General features: G+C 50.2%; 15 non-coding genes across 15 annotated transcripts; all 15 read right to left on the bottom strand.

Annotated features, from left to right (window-relative positions):
- Nucleotides 1–1,109: 1,109 nt before the first annotated feature.
- Nucleotides 1,110–1,204, bottom strand: Trnay-gua (transfer RNA tyrosine (anticodon GUA)). Its single transcript has 2 exons — nt 1,168–1,204; nt 1,110–1,145 (listed from the first exon to the last, which is right to left on the bottom strand). It is a non-coding gene; the product is annotated as a tRNA-Tyr (tRNA).
- Nucleotides 1,205–4,370: 3,166 nt separating this feature from the next.
- Trnay-aua (transfer RNA tyrosine (anticodon AUA)) lies at nt 4,371–4,465 on the bottom strand. Its single transcript has 2 exons — nt 4,429–4,465; nt 4,371–4,406 (listed from the first exon to the last, which is right to left on the bottom strand). It is a non-coding gene; the product is annotated as a tRNA-Tyr (tRNA).
- Nucleotides 4,466–5,447: 982 nt separating this feature from the next.
- Trnay-gua (transfer RNA tyrosine (anticodon GUA)) lies at nt 5,448–5,542 on the bottom strand. Its single transcript has 2 exons — nt 5,506–5,542; nt 5,448–5,483 (listed from the first exon to the last, which is right to left on the bottom strand). It is a non-coding gene; the product is annotated as a tRNA-Tyr (tRNA).
- A 987-nt stretch (nt 5,543–6,529) lies between these two features.
- Nucleotides 6,530–6,624, bottom strand: Trnay-gua (transfer RNA tyrosine (anticodon GUA)). The gene is made up of 2 exons: nt 6,588–6,624; nt 6,530–6,565 (listed from the first exon to the last, which is right to left on the bottom strand). It is a non-coding gene; the product is annotated as a tRNA-Tyr (tRNA).
- A 983-nt stretch (nt 6,625–7,607) lies between these two features.
- On the bottom strand, nt 7,608–7,702 carry Trnay-gua (transfer RNA tyrosine (anticodon GUA)). Its single transcript has 2 exons — nt 7,666–7,702; nt 7,608–7,643 (listed from the first exon to the last, which is right to left on the bottom strand). It is a non-coding gene; the product is annotated as a tRNA-Tyr (tRNA).
- Nucleotides 7,703–9,773: 2,071 nt separating this feature from the next.
- Nucleotides 9,774–9,868, bottom strand: Trnay-gua (transfer RNA tyrosine (anticodon GUA)). The gene is made up of 2 exons: nt 9,832–9,868; nt 9,774–9,809 (listed from the first exon to the last, which is right to left on the bottom strand). It is a non-coding gene; the product is annotated as a tRNA-Tyr (tRNA).
- A 989-nt stretch (nt 9,869–10,857) lies between these two features.
- Nucleotides 10,858–10,952, bottom strand: Trnay-gua (transfer RNA tyrosine (anticodon GUA)). The gene is made up of 2 exons: nt 10,916–10,952; nt 10,858–10,893 (listed from the first exon to the last, which is right to left on the bottom strand). It is a non-coding gene; the product is annotated as a tRNA-Tyr (tRNA).
- A 990-nt stretch (nt 10,953–11,942) lies between these two features.
- Trnay-aua (transfer RNA tyrosine (anticodon AUA)) lies at nt 11,943–12,037 on the bottom strand. The gene is made up of 2 exons: nt 12,001–12,037; nt 11,943–11,978 (listed from the first exon to the last, which is right to left on the bottom strand). It is a non-coding gene; the product is annotated as a tRNA-Tyr (tRNA).
- A 984-nt stretch (nt 12,038–13,021) lies between these two features.
- Trnay-gua (transfer RNA tyrosine (anticodon GUA)) lies at nt 13,022–13,116 on the bottom strand. The gene is made up of 2 exons: nt 13,080–13,116; nt 13,022–13,057 (listed from the first exon to the last, which is right to left on the bottom strand). It is a non-coding gene; the product is annotated as a tRNA-Tyr (tRNA).
- Nucleotides 13,117–14,109: 993 nt separating this feature from the next.
- Trnay-gua (transfer RNA tyrosine (anticodon GUA)) lies at nt 14,110–14,204 on the bottom strand. The gene is made up of 2 exons: nt 14,168–14,204; nt 14,110–14,145 (listed from the first exon to the last, which is right to left on the bottom strand). It is a non-coding gene; the product is annotated as a tRNA-Tyr (tRNA).
- A 984-nt stretch (nt 14,205–15,188) lies between these two features.
- On the bottom strand, nt 15,189–15,283 carry Trnay-gua (transfer RNA tyrosine (anticodon GUA)). Its single transcript has 2 exons — nt 15,247–15,283; nt 15,189–15,224 (listed from the first exon to the last, which is right to left on the bottom strand). It is a non-coding gene; the product is annotated as a tRNA-Tyr (tRNA).
- Nucleotides 15,284–17,352: 2,069 nt separating this feature from the next.
- Trnay-gua (transfer RNA tyrosine (anticodon GUA)) lies at nt 17,353–17,447 on the bottom strand. The gene is made up of 2 exons: nt 17,411–17,447; nt 17,353–17,388 (listed from the first exon to the last, which is right to left on the bottom strand). It is a non-coding gene; the product is annotated as a tRNA-Tyr (tRNA).
- A 990-nt stretch (nt 17,448–18,437) lies between these two features.
- On the bottom strand, nt 18,438–18,532 carry Trnay-gua (transfer RNA tyrosine (anticodon GUA)). Its single transcript has 2 exons — nt 18,496–18,532; nt 18,438–18,473 (listed from the first exon to the last, which is right to left on the bottom strand). It is a non-coding gene; the product is annotated as a tRNA-Tyr (tRNA).
- Nucleotides 18,533–19,514: 982 nt separating this feature from the next.
- Nucleotides 19,515–19,609, bottom strand: Trnay-gua (transfer RNA tyrosine (anticodon GUA)). The gene is made up of 2 exons: nt 19,573–19,609; nt 19,515–19,550 (listed from the first exon to the last, which is right to left on the bottom strand). It is a non-coding gene; the product is annotated as a tRNA-Tyr (tRNA).
- A 711-nt stretch (nt 19,610–20,320) lies between these two features.
- Nucleotides 20,321–20,415, bottom strand: Trnal-gag (transfer RNA leucine (anticodon GAG)). The gene is made up of 2 exons: nt 20,379–20,415; nt 20,321–20,356 (listed from the first exon to the last, which is right to left on the bottom strand). It is a non-coding gene; the product is annotated as a tRNA-Leu (tRNA).
- Nucleotides 20,416–20,427: the final 12 nt, after the last annotated feature.

Here is a 20,427-nt window from a genome sequence, read left to right as displayed (position 1 = left end):
TAAGCCATGACACGCATTAAAAAGTCCGTCGAGCCGGATTCGAACTAGCGATCTATGGATATCTGTTTCTCCAATAGCACTCCTACAGTCCACCGCTCTACCAACTGAGGTTTCGACGGAGCTTATGGGCGACAATTTCGGATCACATTTAGTGCATTCAATAATGGCACGCTTGAGGCATATCAAGCCTGACGCTCCGTAGAAAATGTGTGCTGATCAATACCACCCAAAAAAAGAGCGGAATGTAATCAACAGTGTTGGTGATAAAAAGTAAGCCATGACTAGAAAAAAAAATCACGAAATATTGCACTCGGTCGCGCAAAGCTTACGCACAGCGAAGCTTACTGGCTGCTACTGCTAGGCATTGGTTTTACTTAACTACGCATTTAGGAACGTATTCTCGGGCGATCATTTTCGGTAGTACCTTCCTATTTGCGACATTTCGTCTGACTAGCGCTGGACGCGTCGGCGCCTACGAGCGACAGCGTTCCTGGCATGCCACAAACGCAGGCACTAAAGGTTGGCACAGTACCAAGAACGCCGTTGCTTACGGACGCCGAACACGTTGGAGGCTAGCCGCTCGATATCAATCGGCCAGATTTGCTGTGTCTTCAGCTTTGCGCGGCCTAGTGCAAGCTGCGCCTTTTTTTTTCTCCTGGGTGAGCGCGCCGCGGAGAGAAGAGAGGTTGGGGGTTGGGAAGGCAGAGATGTGACGAGGAGGAGACCGCCTGTCTTCGCCTTCTCCTCCAGGTTGCCATGGCTACGGCGCGGCAGATTCTTGGCACGCACCACAAATTACGGCTGGCTTAAACAGCTTCGCTGTTAAATGTCCGTCGAACCGGATTCGTATCAGCGACCTATGGATAGCTGTTTCTATATTAGCACTCCTACAGTCCACCGCTCTCCCAAATGAGATATCGATGGAGCTGATGGGCGACACCTTTCGATCACGTTTAGTGCATTCATTTATCGCACGCGTGAGGTAGATCAAGCCTGAGTTTATGTACAAAATGTGTCCTTATCAATACCACCCCCCCCCCAAAAAAAAAGAGCAGGAAGTTCTCAACAGTGCTGGTGATAAAAAGTAAGCCATGACAGGCATTAAAAAGTCCGTCGAGCCGGATTCGAACCAGCGACCTATGGATAGCTGTTTCTATATTATCACTCCTACAGTCCACCGCTCTCCCAAATGAGATATCGACGGAGCTGATGGGCGACACCTGTCGATCACGTTTAGTGCATTCATTTATCGCACGCGTGAGGTAGATCAAGGCTGACGCTCCGTAGAAAATGTGTCCTGATCAATACCACCCGAAAAAAGAGCGGAAAGTAATCAAGACTGCTGGTCATAAAAAGTTAGCCATGACTAGAAATAAAAATTCACGCAAGTTTGCACTCTTTCGCGCAAAGTTTACGCACAGCGAAGCTTACTGGCTGCTACTGCTAGGTCTTGGTTTAACTTAATTACGCATTTAGGAAGGTATTCTCGGGCAATCATTTTCGGTAGTACCTTCCTATTTGCGAAGTTTGTCTGACTAGCGCTGGACGCGTCGGCGCCTACGAGCCACAGCGTTCCTGGCATGCCACAAACGCAGGCAGTAAAGGTTGGCACAGTACCAAGAACGCCGCTGCTTACCGACGCTGAACACGTTGGAGGCTAGCCGCTCGATATCAATCGGCCAGATTTGCTGTGTCTTCAGCTTTGGGCGGCCTAGTGCAAGCTTGCACCTTTTTTTTTCTCCTGGGTGAGAGCGCCCCTGAGAGAAGAGAGGTTGGGGTTGGGAAGGCAGAGAGCTGGCGAGGAGGAGACCGCGTGTCTCCGCCTCCTGATCCGGGTTGTCATGGCTACGGCGCGGCAGATTCTGGGCACGCACCACAAATTACGGCTGGCTTAAACAGCTTCGCTCTTAAAAGTCCGTCAAGCCGGATTCGAATCAACGACCTATGGATAACTTTTTCTCCAACAGCACTCCCACAGTGCACCGCTCTACCAACTGAGATATCGACGGAGCTGATGGGCGACACCTGCTGATCGCAATTAGTGCATTCATTTACCGCACGCTTGAGGTAGATCAAGGTTGACGTTACGTAAAAAATATGTCCTTATCAATACCCCCCCCCCCCCCCCCACGAAAAGAAGAGCAGGAAGTTCTCAACAGTGCTGGTGATAAAACGTAAGCCATGACACGCAATAAAAAGTCCGTCGAGCCGGCTTCGAAGCAGCGACCTATGGATATCTGTTTCTCCAATAGAACTCCTACAGTCCATCGCTCTACGAACCGAGCTATCGACGGAGCTTGTGGGCGACACCTTCCGATCGCATTTCGTGTATTCAATAATGGCACGCTTGAGGCATATCAAGCCTGACGCTCCGTAGAAAATGTGTGCTGATCAATACCACCCAAAAAAAGAGCGGAAAGTAATCAACAGTGCTGGTGATAAAAAGTAAGCCATGACTAGAAAAAAAAATCACGAAAGATTGCACTCTTTCGCGCAAAGTTTACGCACAGCAAAGCTTACTGGCTGCTACTGCTAGGTCTTGGTTTAACTTAACTACGCATTTAGGAAGATATTCTCGGGCGATCATTTTCGGTAGTACCTTCCTATTTGCGACATTTCGTCTGACTAGCGCTGGACGCGTCGGCGCCTTCGAGCGACAGGTTCCTGGCATGCCACAAACGCAGGCAATAAAGGTTGGCACAGTACCAAGAGCGCCGCTGCTTACCGACGCTGAACATGTTGGAGGCTAACCGCTCGATATCAATCGGCCAGATTTGCTGTGTCTTCAGCTTTGGGCGGCGTAGTGCAAGTTTGCTCCTTTTTTCTGTCCTGGCTCAGCCCGCGCGGAGAGAAGAGAGGCGGGGGTCGGGAAGACAGGGAGCTGGCGAGGAGGAGACCGCGTGTCTTCGCCTTCTCTTCCAGGTTGCCATGGCTACGGCGCGGCAGATTCTTGGCACGCACCACAAATTACGGCTGGCTTAAACAGCTTCGCTCTTAAAAGTCCGTCAAGCCGGATTCGAATCAGTGACCTATGGATAACTTTTTCTCCAATAGCACCCCCTCAGTCCACCGCTCTACCAACTGAGATATCGACGGAGCTGATGGGCGACACCTGCTGATCGCATTTAGTGCATTCATTTATCGCACGCTTGAGGTAGATCAAGGCTGACGTTACGTAAAAAATATGTCCTTATCAATACCCCCCCCCCCCCCACGAAAAGAAGAGCGGGAATTTATCAACAGTGCTGGTGCTAAAAAGTAAACCGTGACACGCAATAAAAAGTCCGTCGAGCCGGATTCCAACCAGCGACCTATGGATGTTTGTTTATCCAATAGCCCTCCTACAGTCCACCGCTCTACAAACTGAGCTGTCGACGGAGCTGATGGGCGAGACTTTCGGCTCACATTTAGTGCATTCAATAATGGCACGCTAGAGGCATATCAAGCCTGACGCTCCGTAGAAAATGTGTCCTGATCAATACCACCCAAAAAAATAGGCGGAAAGTAATCAACAGTGTTGGTGATAAAAAGTAAGCCATGACTAGAAAAAAAATCACGAAAGATTGCACTCGGTCGCGCAAAGCTTACGCACAGCGAAGCTTACTGGCTGCTACTGCTAGCTATTGGTTTTACTTAACTACGCATTTAGGAACGTATTCTCGGGCGATCATTTTCGGTAGTACCTTCCTATTTGCGACATTTCGTCTGACTAGCGCTGGACGCGTCGGCGCCTACGAGCGACAGCGTTCCTTGCATGCCACAAACGCAGGCACTAAAGGTTGGCACAGTACCAAGAACGCCGTTGCTTACGGACGCCGAACACGTTGGAGGCTAGCCGCTCGATATCAATCGGCCAGATTTGCTGTGTCTTCAGCTTTGCGCGGCCTAGTGCAAGCTTGCGCCTTTTTTTTTTCTCCTGGGTGAGCGCGCCGCAGAGAGAAGAGAGGTTGGGGTTGGGAAGGCAGAGAGGTGACGAGGAGGAGACCGCCTGTCTTCGCCTTCTCCTCCAGGTTGCCATGGCTACGGCGCGGCAGATTCTTGGCACGCACCACAAATTACGGCTGGCATAAACAGCTTCGCTGTTAAATGTCCGTCGAGCCGGATTCGTATCAGCGACCTATCGATAACTTTTTCTCCAATAGCACCCCCACAGTCCACCGCTCTACCAACTGAGATATCGACGGAGCTGATGGGCGACACCTGCTGATCGCATTTAGTGCATTCATTTATCGCACGCTTGAGGTAGATCAAGGCTGACGTTACGTAAAAAATATGTCCTTATCAATACCCCCCCCCCCCCGCGAAAAGAAGGGCGGGAAGTTATCAACAGTGCTGGTGATAAAAAGTAAGCCGTGACACGCAATAAAAAGTCCGTCGAGCCGGATTCGAACCAGCGACCTATGGATGTCTGTTTATCCAATAGCACTCCTATAGTCCACCGCTCTACCAACTGAGCTATCGACGGAGCTGATGGGCGACACTTTCGGATCACATTCAGTGGATTCAATAATGGAACGCTAGAGGCATATCAAGCCTGACGCTCTGTAGAAAATGTGTCCTGATCAATACCACCCCAAAAAAAGAGCGGAAAGTAATCAACAGTGTTGGTGATAAAAAGTAAGCCATGACTAGAAAAAAAAATCACGAAAGATTGCACTCTTTCGCGCAAAGTTTACGCACAGCAAAGCTTACTGGCTGCTACTGCTAGGTCTTGGTTTAACTTAACTACGCATGTAGGAAGGTTTTGTCGGGCGATCATTTTCGGTAGTACCTTCCTATTTGCGACATTTCGTCTGACTAGCGCTGGACGCGTCGGCGCCTACGAGCGACAGCGTTCCTGGCATGCCACAAATGCAGGCAATAAAGGTTGGCACAGTACCACGAACGCCGCTGCTTACCGTCGCCGAACACGTTGGAGGCTAGCCGCTCTACATCAATCGGCCAGATTTGCTGTGTCTTCAGCTTTGCTCGGCCTAGTGCAAGCTTTCGCTTTTCTTTTTCTCCTGGCTCAGCCCGCGCGCAGAGAAGAGAGGCGGGGGTCGGGAAGGCAGGGAGCTGGCGAGGAGGAGACCGCGTGTCTCCGCCTCCTCCTCCGGGTTGTCATGGCTACGGCGCGGCAGTTTCTAGGCACGCACCACAAATTACGGCTGGCTTAAACAGCTTCGCTGTTAAATGTCCGTCGAGCCGGATTCGTATCAGCGACCTATGGATAGCTGTTTCTATATTAGCACTCCTACAGTCCACCGCTCTCCCAAATGAGATATCGACGGAGCTGATGGGCGACACCTTTCGATCACGTTTAGTGCATTCATTTATCGCACGCGTGAGGTAGATCAAGCTTGACTTTATGTAAAAAATGTGTCCTTATCAATACCACCCCAAAAAAAGAGCGGGAAGTTGTCAACAGTGCTGGTGATAAAAAGTAAGCCATGACAGGCAATAAAAAGTCCGTCGAGCCGGATTCGAACCAGCGACCTATGGATATCTGTTTCTCCAATAGCACTCCTACAGTCCACCGCTCTACCAACTGAGCTATCGACGGAGCTAATGGGCGACACTTTCGGATCACATTTAGTGCATTCAATAATGGCACGCTTGAGGCATATCAAGCCTGACGCTCCGTAGAAAATGTGTGCTGATCAATACCACCCAAAAAAGAGCGGAAAGTAATCAACAGTGCTGGTGATAAAAAGTAAGCCATGACTAGAAATAAAAATTCACGCAAGTTTGCACTCTTTCGCGCAAAGTTTACGCACAGCGAAGCTTACTGGCTGCTACTGCTAGGTCTTGGTTTAACTTAACTACGCATTTAGGAAGATATTCTCGGGCGACCATTTTCGGTAGTACCTTCCTATTTGCGACATTTCGTCTGACTAGCGCTGGACGCGTCGGCGCCTACGAGCGACAGGTTCCTGGCATGCCACAAACGCAGGCAATAAAGGTTGGCACAGTACCAAGAACGCCGCTGCTTACCGACGCTGAACATGTTGGAGGCTAACCGCTCGATATCAATCGGCCAGATTTGCTGTGTCTTCAGCTTTGGGCGGCGTAGTGCAAGTTTGCTCCTTTTTTCTGTCCTGGCTCAGCCCGCGCGGAGAGAAGAGAGGCGGGGGTCGGGAAGGCAGGGAGCTGGCGAGGAGGAGACCGCGTGTCTTCGCCTTCTTTCCAGGTTGCCATGGCTACGGCGCGGCAGATTCTTGGCACGCACCACAAATTACGGCTGGCTTAAACAGCTTCGCTCTTAAAAGTCCGTCAAGCCTGATTCGAATCAGCGACCTATGGATAACTTTTTCTCCAATAGCACCCCCTCAGTCCACCGCTCTACCAACTGAGATATCGACGGAGCTGATGGGCGACACCTGCTGATCGCATTTAGTGCATTCATTTATCGCACGCTTGAGGTAGATCAAGGCTGACGTTACGTAAAAAATATGTCCTTATCAATACCCACCCCCCCCCACGAAAAGAAGAGCGGGAATTTATCAACAGTGCTGGTGCTAAAAAGTAAACCGTGACACGCAATAAAAAGTCCGTCGAGCCGGATTCCAACCAGCGACCTATGGATGTTTGTTTATCCAATAGCCCTCCTACAGTCCACCGCTCTACAAACTGAGCTATCGACGGAGCTGATGGGCGAGACTTTCGGCTCACATTTAGTGCATTCAATAATGGCACGCTAGAGGCATATCAAGCCTGACGCTCCGTAGAAAATGTGTCCTGATCAATACCACCCAAAAAAATAGGCGGAAAGTAATCAACAGTGTTGGTGATAAAAAGTAAGCCATGACTAGAAAAAAAATCACGAAAGATTGCACTCGGTCGCGCAAAGCTTACGCACAGCGAAGCTTACTGGCTGCTACTGCTAGGTATTGGTTTTACTTAACTACGCATTTAGGAACGTATTCTCGGGCGATCATTTTCGGTAGTACCTTCCTATTTGCGACATTTCGTCTGACTAGCGCTGGACGCGTCGGCGCCTACGAGCGACAGCGTTCCTTGCATGCCACAAACGCAGGCACTAAAGGTTGGCACAGTACCAAGAACGCCGTTGCTTACGGACGCCGAACACGTTGGAGGCTAGCCGCTCGATATCAATCGGCCAGATTTGCTGTGTCTTCAGCTTTGCGCGGCCTAGTGCAAGCTTGCGCCTTTTTTTTTCTCCTGGGTGAGCGCGCCGCAGAGAGAAGAGAGGTTGGGGTTGGGAAGGCAGAGATGTGACGAGGAGGAGACCGCCTGTCTTCGCCTTCTCCTCCAGGTTGCCATGGCTACGGCGCGGCAGATTCTTGGCACGCACCACAAATTACGGCTGGCTTAAACAGCTTCGCTGTTAAATGTCCGTCGAACCGGATTCGTATCAGCGACCTATGGATAGCTGTTTCTATATTAGCACTCCTACAGTCCACCGCTCTCCCAAATGAGATATCGACGGAGCTGATGGGCGACACCTTTCGATCACGTTTAGTGCATTCATTTATCGCACGCGTGAGGTAGATCAAGCCTGAGTTTATGTAAAAAATGTGTCCTTATCAATACCACCCCAAAAAAAAGAGCAGGAAGTTCTCAACAGTACTGGTGATAAAAAGTAAGCCATGACAGGCATTAAAAAGTCCGTCGAGCCGGATTCGAACCAGCGACCTATGGATAGCTGTTTCTATATTATCACTCCTACAGTCCACCGCTCTCCCAAATGAGATATCGACGGAGCTGATGGGCGACACCTTTCGATCACGTTTAGTGCATTCATTTATCGCACGCGTGAGGTAGATCAAGGCTGACGCTCCGTAGAAAATGTGTCCTGATCAATACCACCCGAAAAAAAGATCGGAAAGTAATCAAGACTGCTGGTCATAAAAAGTTAGCCATGACTAGAAATAAAAATTCACGCAAGTTTGCACTCTTTCGCGCAAAGTTTACGCACAGCGAAGCTTACTGGCTGCTACTGCTAGGTCTTGGTTTAACTTAATTACGCATTTAGGAAGGTATTCTCGGGCAATCATTTTCGGTAGTACCTTCCTATTTGCGAAGTTTTGTCTGACTAGCGCTGGACGCGTCGGCGCCTACGAGCCACAGCGTTCCTGGCATGCCACAAACGCAGGCAGTAAAGGTTGGCACAGTACCAAGAACGCCGCTGCTTACCGACGCTGAACACGTTGGAGGCTAGCCGCTCGATATCAATCGGCCAGATTTGCTGTGTCTTCAGCTTTGGGCGGCCTAGTGCAAGCTTGCACCTTTTTTTTTCTCCTGGGTGAGAGCGCCCCTGAGAGAAGAGAGGTTGGGGTTGGGAAGGCAGAGAGCTGGCGAGGAGGAGACCGCGTGTCTCCGCCTCCTCCTCCGGGTTGTCATGGCTACGGCGCGGCAGATTCTGGGCACGAACCACAAATTACGGCTGGCTTAAACAGCTTCGCTCTTAAAAGTCCGTCAAGCCGGATTCGAATCAACGACCTATGGATAACTTTTTCTCCAACAGCACTCCCACAGTGCACCGCTCTACCAACTGAGATATCGACGGAGCTGATGGGCGACACCTGCTGATCGCAATTAGTGCATTCATTTACCGCACGCTTGAGGTAGATCAAGGTTGACGTTACGTAAAAAATATGTCCTTATCAATACCCCCCCCCCCCCACGAAAAGAAGAGCAGGAAGTTCTCAACAGTGCTGGTGATAAAACGTAAGCCATGACACGCAATAAAAAGTCCGTCGAGCCGGCTTCGAAGCAGCGACCTATGGATATCTGTTTCTCCAATAGAACTCCTACAGTCCATCGCTCTACGAACCGAGCTATCGACGGAGCTTGTGGGCGACACCTTCCGATCGCATTTCGTGTATTCAATAATGGCACGCTTGAGGCATATCAAGCCTGACGCTCCGTAGAAAATGTGTGCTGATCAATACCACCCAAAAAAAGAGCGGAAAGTAATCAACAGTGCTGGTGATAAAAAGTAAGCCATGACTAGAAATAAAAATTCACGCAAGATTGCACTCTTTCGCGCAAAGTTTACGCACAGCGAAGCTTACTGGCTGCTACTGCTAGGTCTTGGTTTAACTTAACTACGCATTTAGGAAGGTATTCTCGGGCGATCATTTTCGGTAGTACCTTCCTATTTGCGACATTTCGTCTGACTAGCGCTGGACGCGTCGGCGCCTACGAGCGACAGCGTTCCTGGCATGCCACAAATGCAGGCAATAAAGGTTGGCACAGTACCACGAACGCCGCTGCTTACCGTCGCCAAACACGTTGGAGGCTAGCCGCTCTATATCAATCGGCCAGATTTGCTGTGTCTTCAGCTTTGCTCGGCCTAGTGCAAGCTTTCGCTTTTCTTTTTCTCCTGGCTCAGCCCGCGCGGAGAGAAGAGAGGCGGGGGTCGGGAAGGCAGGGAGCTGGCGAGGAGGAGACCGCGTGTCTCCGCCTCCTCCTCCGGGTTGTCATGGCTACGGCGCGGCAGTTTCTAGGCACGCACCACAAATTACGGCTGGCTTAAACAGCTTCGCTGTTAAATGTCCGTCGAGCCGGATTCGTATCAGCGACCTATGGATAGCTATTTCTATATTAGCACTCCTACAGTCCACCGCTCTCCCAAATGAGATATCGACGGAGCTGATGGGCGACACCTTTCGATCAAGTTTAGTGCATTCATTTATCGCACGCGTGAGGTAGATCAAGCTTGACTTTATGTAAAAAATGTGTCCTTATCAATACCACCCCCAAAAAAAGAGCGGGAAGTTGTCAACAGTGCTGGTGATAAAAAGTAAGCCACGACAGGCAATAAAAAGTCCGTCGAGCCGGATTCGAACCAGCGACCTATGGATATCTGTTTCTCCAATAGCACTCCTACAGTCCACCGCTCTACCAACTGAGCTATCGACGGAGCTGATGGGCGACACTTTCGGATCACATTTAGTGCATTCAATAATGGCACGCTTGAGGCATATCAAGCCTGACGCTCCGTAGAAAATGTGTGCTGATCAATACCACCCAAAAAAGAGCGGAAAGTAATCTACAGTGCTGGTGATAAAAAGTAAGCCATGACTAGAAATAAAAATTCACGCAAGTTTGCACTCTTTCGCGCAAAGTTTACGCACAGCGAAGCTTACTGGCTGCTACTGCTAGGTCTTGGTTTAACTTAACTACGCATTTAGGAAGATATTCTCGGGCGATCATTTTCGGTAGTACCTTCCTATTTGCGACATTTCGTCTGACTAGCACTGGACGCGTCGGCGCCTACGAGCGACAGGTTCCTGGCATGCCACAAACGCAGGCAATAAAGGTTGGCACAGTACCAAGAACGCCGCTGCTTACCGACGCTGAACATGTTGGAGGCTAACCACTCGATATCAATCGGCCAGATTTGCTGTGTCTTCAGCTTTGGGCGGCGTAGTGCAAGTTTGCTCCTTTTTTCTGTCCTGGCTCAGCCCGCGCGGAGAGAAGAGAGGCGGGGGTCGGGAAGACAGGGAGCTGGCGAGGAGGAGACCGCGTGTCTTCGCCTTCTCTTCCAGGTTGCCATGGCTACGGCGCGGCAGATTCTTGGCACGCACCACAAATTACGGCTGGCTTAAACAGCTTCGCTCTTAAAAGTCCGTCAAGCCGGATTCGAATCAGTGACCTATGGATAACTTTTTCTCCAATAGCACCCCCTCAGTCCACCGCTCTACCAACTGAGATATCGACGGAGCTGATGGGCGACACCTGCTGATCGCATTTAGTGCATTCATTTATCGCACGCTTGAGGTAGATCAAGGCTGACGTTACGTAAAAAATATGTCCTTATCAATACCCCCCCCCCCCCCACGAAAAGAAGAGCGGGAATTTATCAACAGTGCTGGTGCTAAAAAGTAAACCGTGACACGCAATAAAAAGTCCGTCGAGCCGGATTCCAACCAGCGACCTATGGATGTTTGTTTATCCAATAGCCCTCCTACAGTCCACCGCTCTACAAACTGAGCTATCGACGGAGCTGATGGGCGAGACTTTCGGCTCACATTTAGTGCATTCAATAATGGCACGCTAGAGGCATATCAAGCCTGACGCTCCGTAGAAAATGTGTCCTGATCAATACCACCCAAAAAAATAGGCGGAAAGTAATCAACAGTGTTGGTGATAAAAAGTAAGCCATGACTAGAAAAAAAAATCACGAAAGATTGCACTCGGTCGCGCAAAGCTTACGCACAGCGAAGCTTACTGGCTGCTACTGCTAGCTATTGGTTTTACTTAACTACGCATTTAGGAACGTATTCTCGGGCGATCATTTTCGGTAGTACCTTCCTATTTGCGACATTTCGTCTGACTAGCGCTGGACGCGTCGGCGCCTACGAGCGACAGCGTTCCTTGCATGCCACAAACGCAGGCACTAAAGGTTGGCACAGTACCAAGAACGCCGTTGCTTACGGACGCCGAACACGTTGGAGGCTAGCCGCTCGATATCAATCGGCCAGATTTGCTGTGTCTTCAGCTTTGCGCGGCCTAGTGCAAGCTTGCGCCTTTTTTTTTCTCCTGGGTGAGCGCGCCGCAGAGAGAAGAGAGGTTGGGGTTGGGAAGGCAGAGAGGTGACGAGGAGGAGACCGCCTGTCTTCGCCTTCTCCTCCAGGTTGCCATGGCTACGGCGCGGCAGATTCTTGGCACGCACCACAAATTACGGCTGGCATAAACAGCTTCGCTGTTAAATGTCCGTCGAGCCGGATTCGTATCAGCGACCTATCGATAACATTTTCTCCAATAGCACCCCCACAGTCCACCGCTCTACCAACTGAGATATCGACGGAGCTGATGGGCGACACCTGCTGATCGCATTTAGTGCATTCATTTATCGCACGCTTGAGGTAGATCAAGGCTGACGTTACGTAAAAAATATGTCCTTATCAATACCCCCCCCCCCGCGAAAAGAAGGGCGGGAAGTTATCAACAGTGCTGGTGATAAAAAGTAAGCCGTGACACGCAATAAAAAGTCCGTCGAGCCGGATTCGAACCAGCGACCTATGGATGTCTGTTTATCCAATAGCACTCCTATAGTCCACCGCTCTACCAACTGAGCTATCGACGGAGCTGATGGGCGACACTTTCGGATCACATTCAGTGGATTCAATAATGGAACGCTAGAGGCATATCAAGCCTGACGCTCTGTAGAAAATGTGTCCTGATCAATACCACCCCAAAAAAAGAGCGGAAAGTAATCAACAGTGTTGGTGATAAAAAGTAAGCCATGACTAGAAAAAAAAATCACGAAAGATTGCACTCTTTCGCGCAAAGTTTACGCACAGCAAAGCTTACTGGCTGCTACTGCTAGGTCTTGGTTTAACTTAACTACGCATGTAGGAAGGTTTTGTCGGGCGATCATTTTCGGTAGTACCTTCCTATTTGCGACATTTCGTCTGACTAGCGCTGGACGCGTCGGCGCCTACGAGCGACAGCGTTCCTGGCATGCCACAAATGCAGGCAATAAAGGTTGGCACAGTACCACGAACGCCGCTGCTTACCGTCGCCGAACACGTTGGAGGCTAGCCGCTCTACATCAATCGGCCAGATTTGCTGTGTCTTCAGCTTTGCTCGGCCTAGTGCAAGCTTTCGCTTTTCTTTTTCTCCTGGCTCAGCCCGCGCGGAGAGAAGAGAGGCGGGGGTCGGGAAGGCAGGGAGCTGGCGAGGAGGAGACCGCGTGTCTCCGCCTCCTCCTCCGGGTTGTCATGGCTACGGCGCGGCAGTTTCTAGGCACGCACCACAAATTACGGCTGGCTTAAACAGCTTCGCTGTTAAATGTCCGTCGAGCCGGATTCGTATCAGCGACCTATGGATAGCTGTTTCTATATTAGCACTCCTACAGTCCACCGCTCTCCCAAATGAGATATCGACGGAGCTGATGGGCGACACCTTTCGATCACGTTTAGTGCATTCATTTATCGCACGCGTGAGGTAGATCAAGCTTGACTTTATGTAAAAAATGTGTCCTTATCAATACCACCCCAAAAAAAAAGAGCGGGAAGTTGTCAACAGTGCTGGTGATAAAAAGTAAGCCATGACAGGCAATAAAAAGTCCGTCGAGCCGGATTCGAACCAGCGACCTATGGATATCTGTTTCTCCAATAGCACTCCTACAGTCCACCGCTCTACCAACTGAGCTATCGACGGAGCTAATGGGCGACACTTTCGGATCACATTTAGTGCATTCAATAATGGCACGCTTGAGGCATATCAAGCCTGACGCTCCGTAGAAAATGTGTGCTGATCAATACCACCCAAAAAAGAGCGGAAAGTAATCAACAGTGCTGGTGATAAAAAGTAAGCCATGACTAGAAATAAAAATTCACGCAAGTTTGCACTCTTTCGCGCAAAGTTTACGCACAGCGAAGCTTACTGGCTGCTACTGCTAGGTCTTGGTTTAACTTAACTACGCATTTAGGAAGATATTCTCGGGCGACCATTTTCGGTAGTACCTTCCTATTTGCGACATTTCGTCTGACTAGCGCTGGACGCGTCGGCGCCTACGAGCGACAGCGTTCCTGGCATGCCACAAACGCAGGCAATAAAGGTTGGCACAGTACCAAGAACGCCGCTGCTTACCGACGCTGAACATGTTGGAGGCTAACCGCTCGATATCAATCGGCCAGATTTGCTGTGTCTTCAGCTTTGGGCGGCGTAGTGCAAGTTTGCTCCTTTTTTCTGTCCTGGCTCAGCCCGCGCGGAGAGAAGAGAGGCGGGGGTCGGGAAGGCAGGGAGCTGGCGAGGAGGAGACCGCGTGTCTTCGCCTTCTCTTCCAGGTTGCCATGGCTACGGCGCGGCAGATTCTTGGCACGCACCACAAATTACGGCTGGCTTAAACAGCTTCGCTCTTAAAAGTCCGTCAAGCCTGATTCGAATCAGCGACCTATGGATAACTTTTTCTCCAATAGCACCCCCTCAGTCCACCGCTCTACCAACTGAGATATCGACGGAGCTGATGGGCGACACCTGCTGATCGCATTTAGTGCATTCATTTATCGCACGCTTGAGGTAGATCAAGGCTGACGTTACGTAAAAAATATGTCCTTATCAATACCCACCCCCCCCCCCCCACGAAAAGAAGAGCGGGAATTTATCAACAGTGCTGGTGCTAAAAAGTAAACCGTGACACGCAATAAAAAGTCCGTCGAGCCGGATTCCAACCAGCGACCTATGGATGTTTGTTTATCCAATAGCCCTCCTACAGTCCACCGCTCTACAAACTGAGCTATCGACGGAGCTGATGGGCGAGACTTTCGGCTCACATTTAGTGCATTCAATAATGGCACGCTAGAGGCATATCAAGCCTGACGCTCCGTAGAAAATGTGTCCTGATCAATACCACCCAAAAAAAAGGCGGAAAGTAATGAACAGTGTTGGTGATAAAAAGTAAGCCATGACTAGAAAAAAAAATCACGAAAGATTGCACTCGGTCGCGCAAAGCTTACGCACAGCGAAGCTTACTGGCTGCTACTGCTAGGTATTGGTTTTACTTAACTACGCATTTAGGAACGTATTCTCGGGCGATCATTTTCGGTAGTACCTTCCTATTTGCGACATTTCGTCTGACTAGCGCTGGACGCGTCGGCGCCTACGAGCGACAGCGTTCCTTGCATGCCACAAACGCAGGCACTAAAGGTTGGCACAGTACCAAGAACGCCGTTGCTTACGGACGCCGAACACGTTGGAGGCTAGCCGCTCGATATCAATCGGCCAGATTTGCTGTGTCTTCAGCTTTGCGCGGCCTAGTGCAAGCTTGCGCCTTTTTTTTTCTCCAGGGTGAGCGCGCCGCAGAGAGAAGAGAGGTTGGGGTTGGGAAGGCAGAGATGTGACGAGGAGGAGACCGCCTGTCTTCGCCTTCTCCTCCAGGTTGCCATGGCTACGGCGCGGCAGATTCTTGGCACGCACCACAAATTACGGCTGGCTTAAACAGCTTCGCTGTTAAATGTCCGTCGAACCGGATTCGTATCAGCGACCTATGGATAGCTGTTTCTATATTAGCACTCCTACAGTCCACCGCTCTCCCAAATGAGATATCGACGGAGCTGATGGGCGACACCTTTCGATCACGTTTAGTGCATTCATTTATCGCACGCGTGAGGTAGATCAAGCCTGAGTTTATGTAAAAAATGTGTCCTTATCAATACCACCCCAAAAAAAAAGAGCAGGAAGTTCTCAACAGTACTGGTGATAAAAAGTAAGCCATGACAGGCATTAAAAAGTCCGTCGAGCCGGATTCGAACCAGCGACCTATGGATAGCTGTTTCTATATTATCACTCCTACAGTCCACCGCTCTCCCAAATGAGATATCGACGGAGCTGATGGGCGACACCTTTCGATCACGTTTAGTGCATTCATTTATCGCACGCGTGAGGTAGATCAAGGCTGACGCTCCGTAGAAAATGTGTCCTGATCAATACCACCCGAAAAAAAGATCGGAAAGTAATCAAGACTGCTGGTCATAAAAAGTTAGCCCTGACTAGAAATAAAAATTCACGCAAGTTTGCACTCTTTCGCGCAAAGTTTACGCACAGCGAAGCTTACTGGCTGCTACTGCTAGGTCTTGGTTTAACTTAATTACGCATTTAGGAAGGTATTCTCGGGCAATCATTTTCGGTAGTACCTTCCTATTTGCGAAGTTTTGTCTGACTAGCGCTGGACGCGTCGGCGCCTACGAGCCACAGCGTTCCTGGCATGCCACAAACGCAGGCAGTAAAGGTTGGCACAGTACCAAGAACGCCGCTGCTTACCGACGCTGAACACGTTGGAGGCTAGCCGCTCGATATCAATCGGCCAGATTTGCTGTGTCTTCAGCTTTGGGCGGCCTAGTGCAAGCTTGCACCTTTTTTTTTCTCCTGGGTGAGAGCGCCCCTGAGAGAAGAGAGGTTGGGGTTGGGAAGGCAGAGAGCTGGCGAGGAGGAGACCGCGTGTCTCCGCCTCCTCCTCCGGGTTGTCATGGCTACGGCGCGGCAGATTCTGGGCACGAACCACAAATTACGGCTGGCTTAAACAGCTTCGCTCTTAAAAGTCCGTCAAGCCGGATTCGAATCAACGACCTATGGATAACTTTTTCTCCAACAGCACTCCCACAGTGCACCGCTCTACCAACTGAGATATCGACGGAGCTGATGGGCGACACCTGCTGATCGCAATTAGTGCATTCATTTACCGCACGCTTGAGGTAGATCAAGGTTGACGTTACGTAAAAAATATGTCCTTATCAATACCCCCTCCCCCACGAAAAGAAGAGCAGGAAGTTCTCAACAGTGCTGGTGATAAAACGTAAGCCATGACACGCAATAAAAAGTCCGTCGAGCCGGCTTCGAAGCAGCGACCTATGGATATCTGTTTCTCCAATAGAACTCCTACAGTCCATCGCTCTACGAACCGAGCTATCGACGGAGCTTGTGGGCGACACCTTCCGATCGCATTTCGTGTATTCAATAATGGCACGCTTGAGGCATATCAAGCCTGACGCTCCGTAGAAAATGTGTGCTGATCAATACCACCCAAAAAAAGAGCGGAAAGTAATCAACAGTGCTGGTGATAAAAAGTAAGCCATGACTAGAAATAAAAATTCACGCAAGATTGCACTCTTTCGCGCAAAGTTTACGCACAGCGAAGCTTACTGGCTGCTACTGCTAGGTCTTGGTTTAACTTAACTACGCATTTAGGAAGGTATTCTCGGGCGATCATTTTCGGTAGTACCTTCCTATTTGCGACATTTCGTCTGACTAGCGCTGGACGCGTCGGCGCCTACGAGCGACAGCGTTCCTGGCATGCCACAAATGCAGGCAATAAAGGTTGGCACAGTACCACGAACGCCGCTGCTTACCGTCGCCAAACACGTTGGAGGCTAGCCGCTCTATATCAATCGGCCAGATTTGCTGTGTCTTCAGCTTTGCTCGGCCTAGTGCAAGCTTTCGCTTTTCTTTTTCTCCTGGCTCAGCCCGCGCGGAGAGAAGAGAGGCGGGGGTCGGGAAGGCAGGGAGCTGGCGAGGAGGAGACCGCGTGTCTCCGCCTCCTCCTCCGGGTTGTCATGGCTACGGCGCGGCAGTTTCTAGGCACGCACCACAAATTACGGCTGGCTTAAACAGCTTCGCTGTTAAATGTCCGTCGAGCCGGATTCGTATCAGCGACCTATGGATAGCTATTTCTATATTAGCACTCCTACAGTCCACCGCTCTCCCAAATGAGATATCGACGGAGCTGATGGGCGACACCTTTCGATCAAGTTTAGTGCATTCATTTATCGCACGCGTGAGGTAGATCAAGCTTGACTTTATGTAAAAAATGTGTCCTTATCAATACCACCCCCAAAAAAAGAGCGGGAAGTTGTCAACAGTGCTGGTGATAAAAAGTAAGCCACGACAGGCAATAAAAAGTCCGTCGAGCCGGATTCGAACCAGCGACCTATGGATATCTGTTTCTCCAATAGCACTCCTACAGTCCACCGCTCTACCAACTGAGCTATCGACGGAGCTGATGGGCGACACTTTCGGATCACATTTAGTGCATTCAATAATGGCACGCTTGAGGCATATCAAGCCTGACGCTCCGTAGAAAATGTGTGCTGATCAATACCACCCAAAAAAGAGCGGAAAGTAATCTACAGTGCTGGTGATAAAAAGTAAGCCATGACTAGAAATAAAAATTCACGCAAGTTTGCACTCTTTCGCGCAAAGTTTACGCACAGCGAAGCTTACTGGCTGCTACTGCTAGGTCTTGGTTTAACTTAACTACGCATTTAGGAAGATATTCTCGGGCGATCATTTTCGGTAGTACCTTCCTATTTGCGACATTTCGTCTGACTAGCGCTGGACGCGTCGGCGCCTACGAGCGACAGGTTCCTGGCATGCCACAAACGCAGGCAATAAAGGTTGGCACAGTACCAAGAACGCCGCTGCTTACCGACGCTGAACATGTTGGAGGCTAACCACTCGATATCAATCGGCCAGATTTGCTGTGTCTTCAGCTTTGGGCGGCGTAGTGCAAGTTTGCTCCTTTTTTCTGTCCTGGCTCAGCCCGCGCGGAGAGAAGAGAGGCGGGGGTCGGGAAGGCAGGGAGCTGGCGAGGAGGAGACCGCGTGTCTTCGCCTTCTCTTCCAGGTTGGCATGGCTACGGCGCGGCAGATTCTTGGCACGCACCACAAATTACGGCTGGCTTAAACAGCTTCGCTCTTAAAAGTCCGTCAAGCCTGATTCGAATCAGCGACCTATGGATAACTTTTTCTCCAATAGCACCCCCTCAGTCCACCGCTCTACCAACTGAGATATCGACGGAGCTGATGGGCGACACCTGCTGATCGCATTTAGTGCATTCATTTATCGCACGCTTGAGGTAGATCAAGGCTGACGTTACGTAAAAAAAATGTCCTTATCAATACCCCCCCCCCCCCCCACGAAAAGAAGAGCGGGAATTTATCAACAGTGCTGGTGATAAAAAGTAAACCGTGACACGCAATAAAAAGTCCGTCGAGCCGGATTCCAACCAGCGACCTATGGATGTTTGTTTATCCAATAGCCCTCCTACAGTCCACCGCTCTACAAACTGAGCTATCGACGGAGCTGATGGGCGAGACTTTCGGCTCACATTTAGTGCATTCAATAATGGCACGCTAGAGGCATATCAAGCCTGACGCTCCGTAGAAAATGTGTCCTGATCAATACCACCCAAAAAAAGAGCGGAAAGTAATCAACAGTGTTGGTGATAAAAAGTAAGCCATGACTAGAAAAAAAAATCACGAAAGATTGCACTCGGTCGCGCAAAGCTTACGCACAGCGAAGCTTACTGGCTGCTACTGCTAGGTATTGGTTTTACTTAACTACGCATTTAGGAACGTATTCTCGGGCGATCATTTTCGGTAGTACCTTCCTATTTGCGACATTTCGTCTGACTAGCGCTGGACGCGTCGGCGCCTACGAGCGACAGCGTTCCTGGCATGCCACAAATGCAGGCAATAAAGGTTGGCACAGTACCACGAACGCCGCTGCTTACCGTCGCCAAACACGTTGGAGGCTAGCCGCTCTATATCAATCGGCCAGATTTGGTGTGTCTTCAGCTTTGCTCGGCCTAGTGCAAGCTTTCGCTTTTCTTTTTCTCCTGGCTCAGCCCGCGCGGAGAGAAGAGAGGCGGGGGTCGGGAAGGCAGGGAGCTGGCGAGGAGGAGACCGCGTGTCTCCGCCTCCTCCTCCGGGTTGTCATGGCTACGGCGCGGCTGTTTCTAGGCACGCACCACAAATTACGGCTGGCTTAAACAGCTTCGCTGTTAAATGTCCGTCGAGCCGGATTCGTATCAGCGACCTATGGATAGCTATTTCTATATTAGCACTCCTACAGTCCACCGCTCTCCCAAATGAGATATCGACGGAGCTGATGGGCGACACCTTTCGATCAAGTTTAGTGCATTCATTTATCGCACGCGTGAGGTAGATCAAGCTTGACTTTATGTAAAAAATGTGTCCTTATCAATACCACCCCCAAAAAAAGAGCGGGAAGTTGTCAACAGTGCTGGTGATAAAAAGTAAGCCACGACAGGCAATAAAAAGTCCGTCGAGCTGGATTCGAACCAGCGACCTATGGATATCTGTTTCTCCAATAGCACTCCTACAGTCCACCGCTCTACCAACTGAGCTATCGACGGAGCTGATGGGCGACACTTTCGGATCACATTTAGTGCATTCAATAATGGCACGCTTGAGGCATATCAAGCCTGACGCTCCGTAGAAAATGTGTGCTGATCAATACCACCCAAAAAAAAAAGAGCGGAAAGTAATCAACAGTGCTGGTGATAAAAAGTAAGCCATGACTAGAAATAAAAATTCACGCAAGTTTGCACTCTTTCGCGCAAAGTTTACGCACAGCGAAGCTTACTGGCTGCTACTGCTAGGTCTTGCTTTAACTTAACTACGCATTTAGGAAGATATTCTCGGGCGATCATTTTCGGTAGTACCTTCCTATTTGCGACATTTCGTCTGACTAGCGCTGGACGCGTCGGCGCCTACGAGCGACAGGTTCCTGGCATGCCACAAACGCAGGCAATAAAGGTTGGCACAGTACCAAGAGCGCCGCTGCTTACCGACGCTGAACATGTTGGAGGCTAACCGCTCGATATCAATCGGCCAGATTTGCTGTGTCTTCAGCTTTGGGCGGCGTAGTGCAAGTTTGCTCCTTTTTTCTGTCCTGGCTCAGCCTGCGCGGAGAGAAGAGAGGCGGGGGTCGGGAAGGCAGGGAGCTGGCGAGGAGGAGACCGCGTGTCTTCGCCTTCTCTTCCAGGTTGCCATGGCTACGGCGCGGCAGATTCTTGGCACGCACCACAAATTACGGCTGGCTTAAACAGCTTCGCTCTTAAAAGTCCGTCAAGCCGGATTCGAATCAGCGACCTATGGATAACTTTTTCTCCAATAGCACCCCCTCAGTCCACCGCTCTACCAACTGAGATATCGACGGAGCTGATGGGCG

Source organism: Dermacentor silvarum, chromosome 1 (genome assembly GCF_013339745.2).
Source record: "Dermacentor silvarum isolate Dsil-2018 chromosome 1, BIME_Dsil_1.4, whole genome shotgun sequence".
NCBI lineage: Eukaryota > Metazoa > Arthropoda > Arachnida > Ixodida > Ixodidae > Dermacentor > Dermacentor silvarum.
Note: the sequence above shows the minus strand (reverse complement) of the source record. Positions and strands in the feature narration are given on the sequence as shown.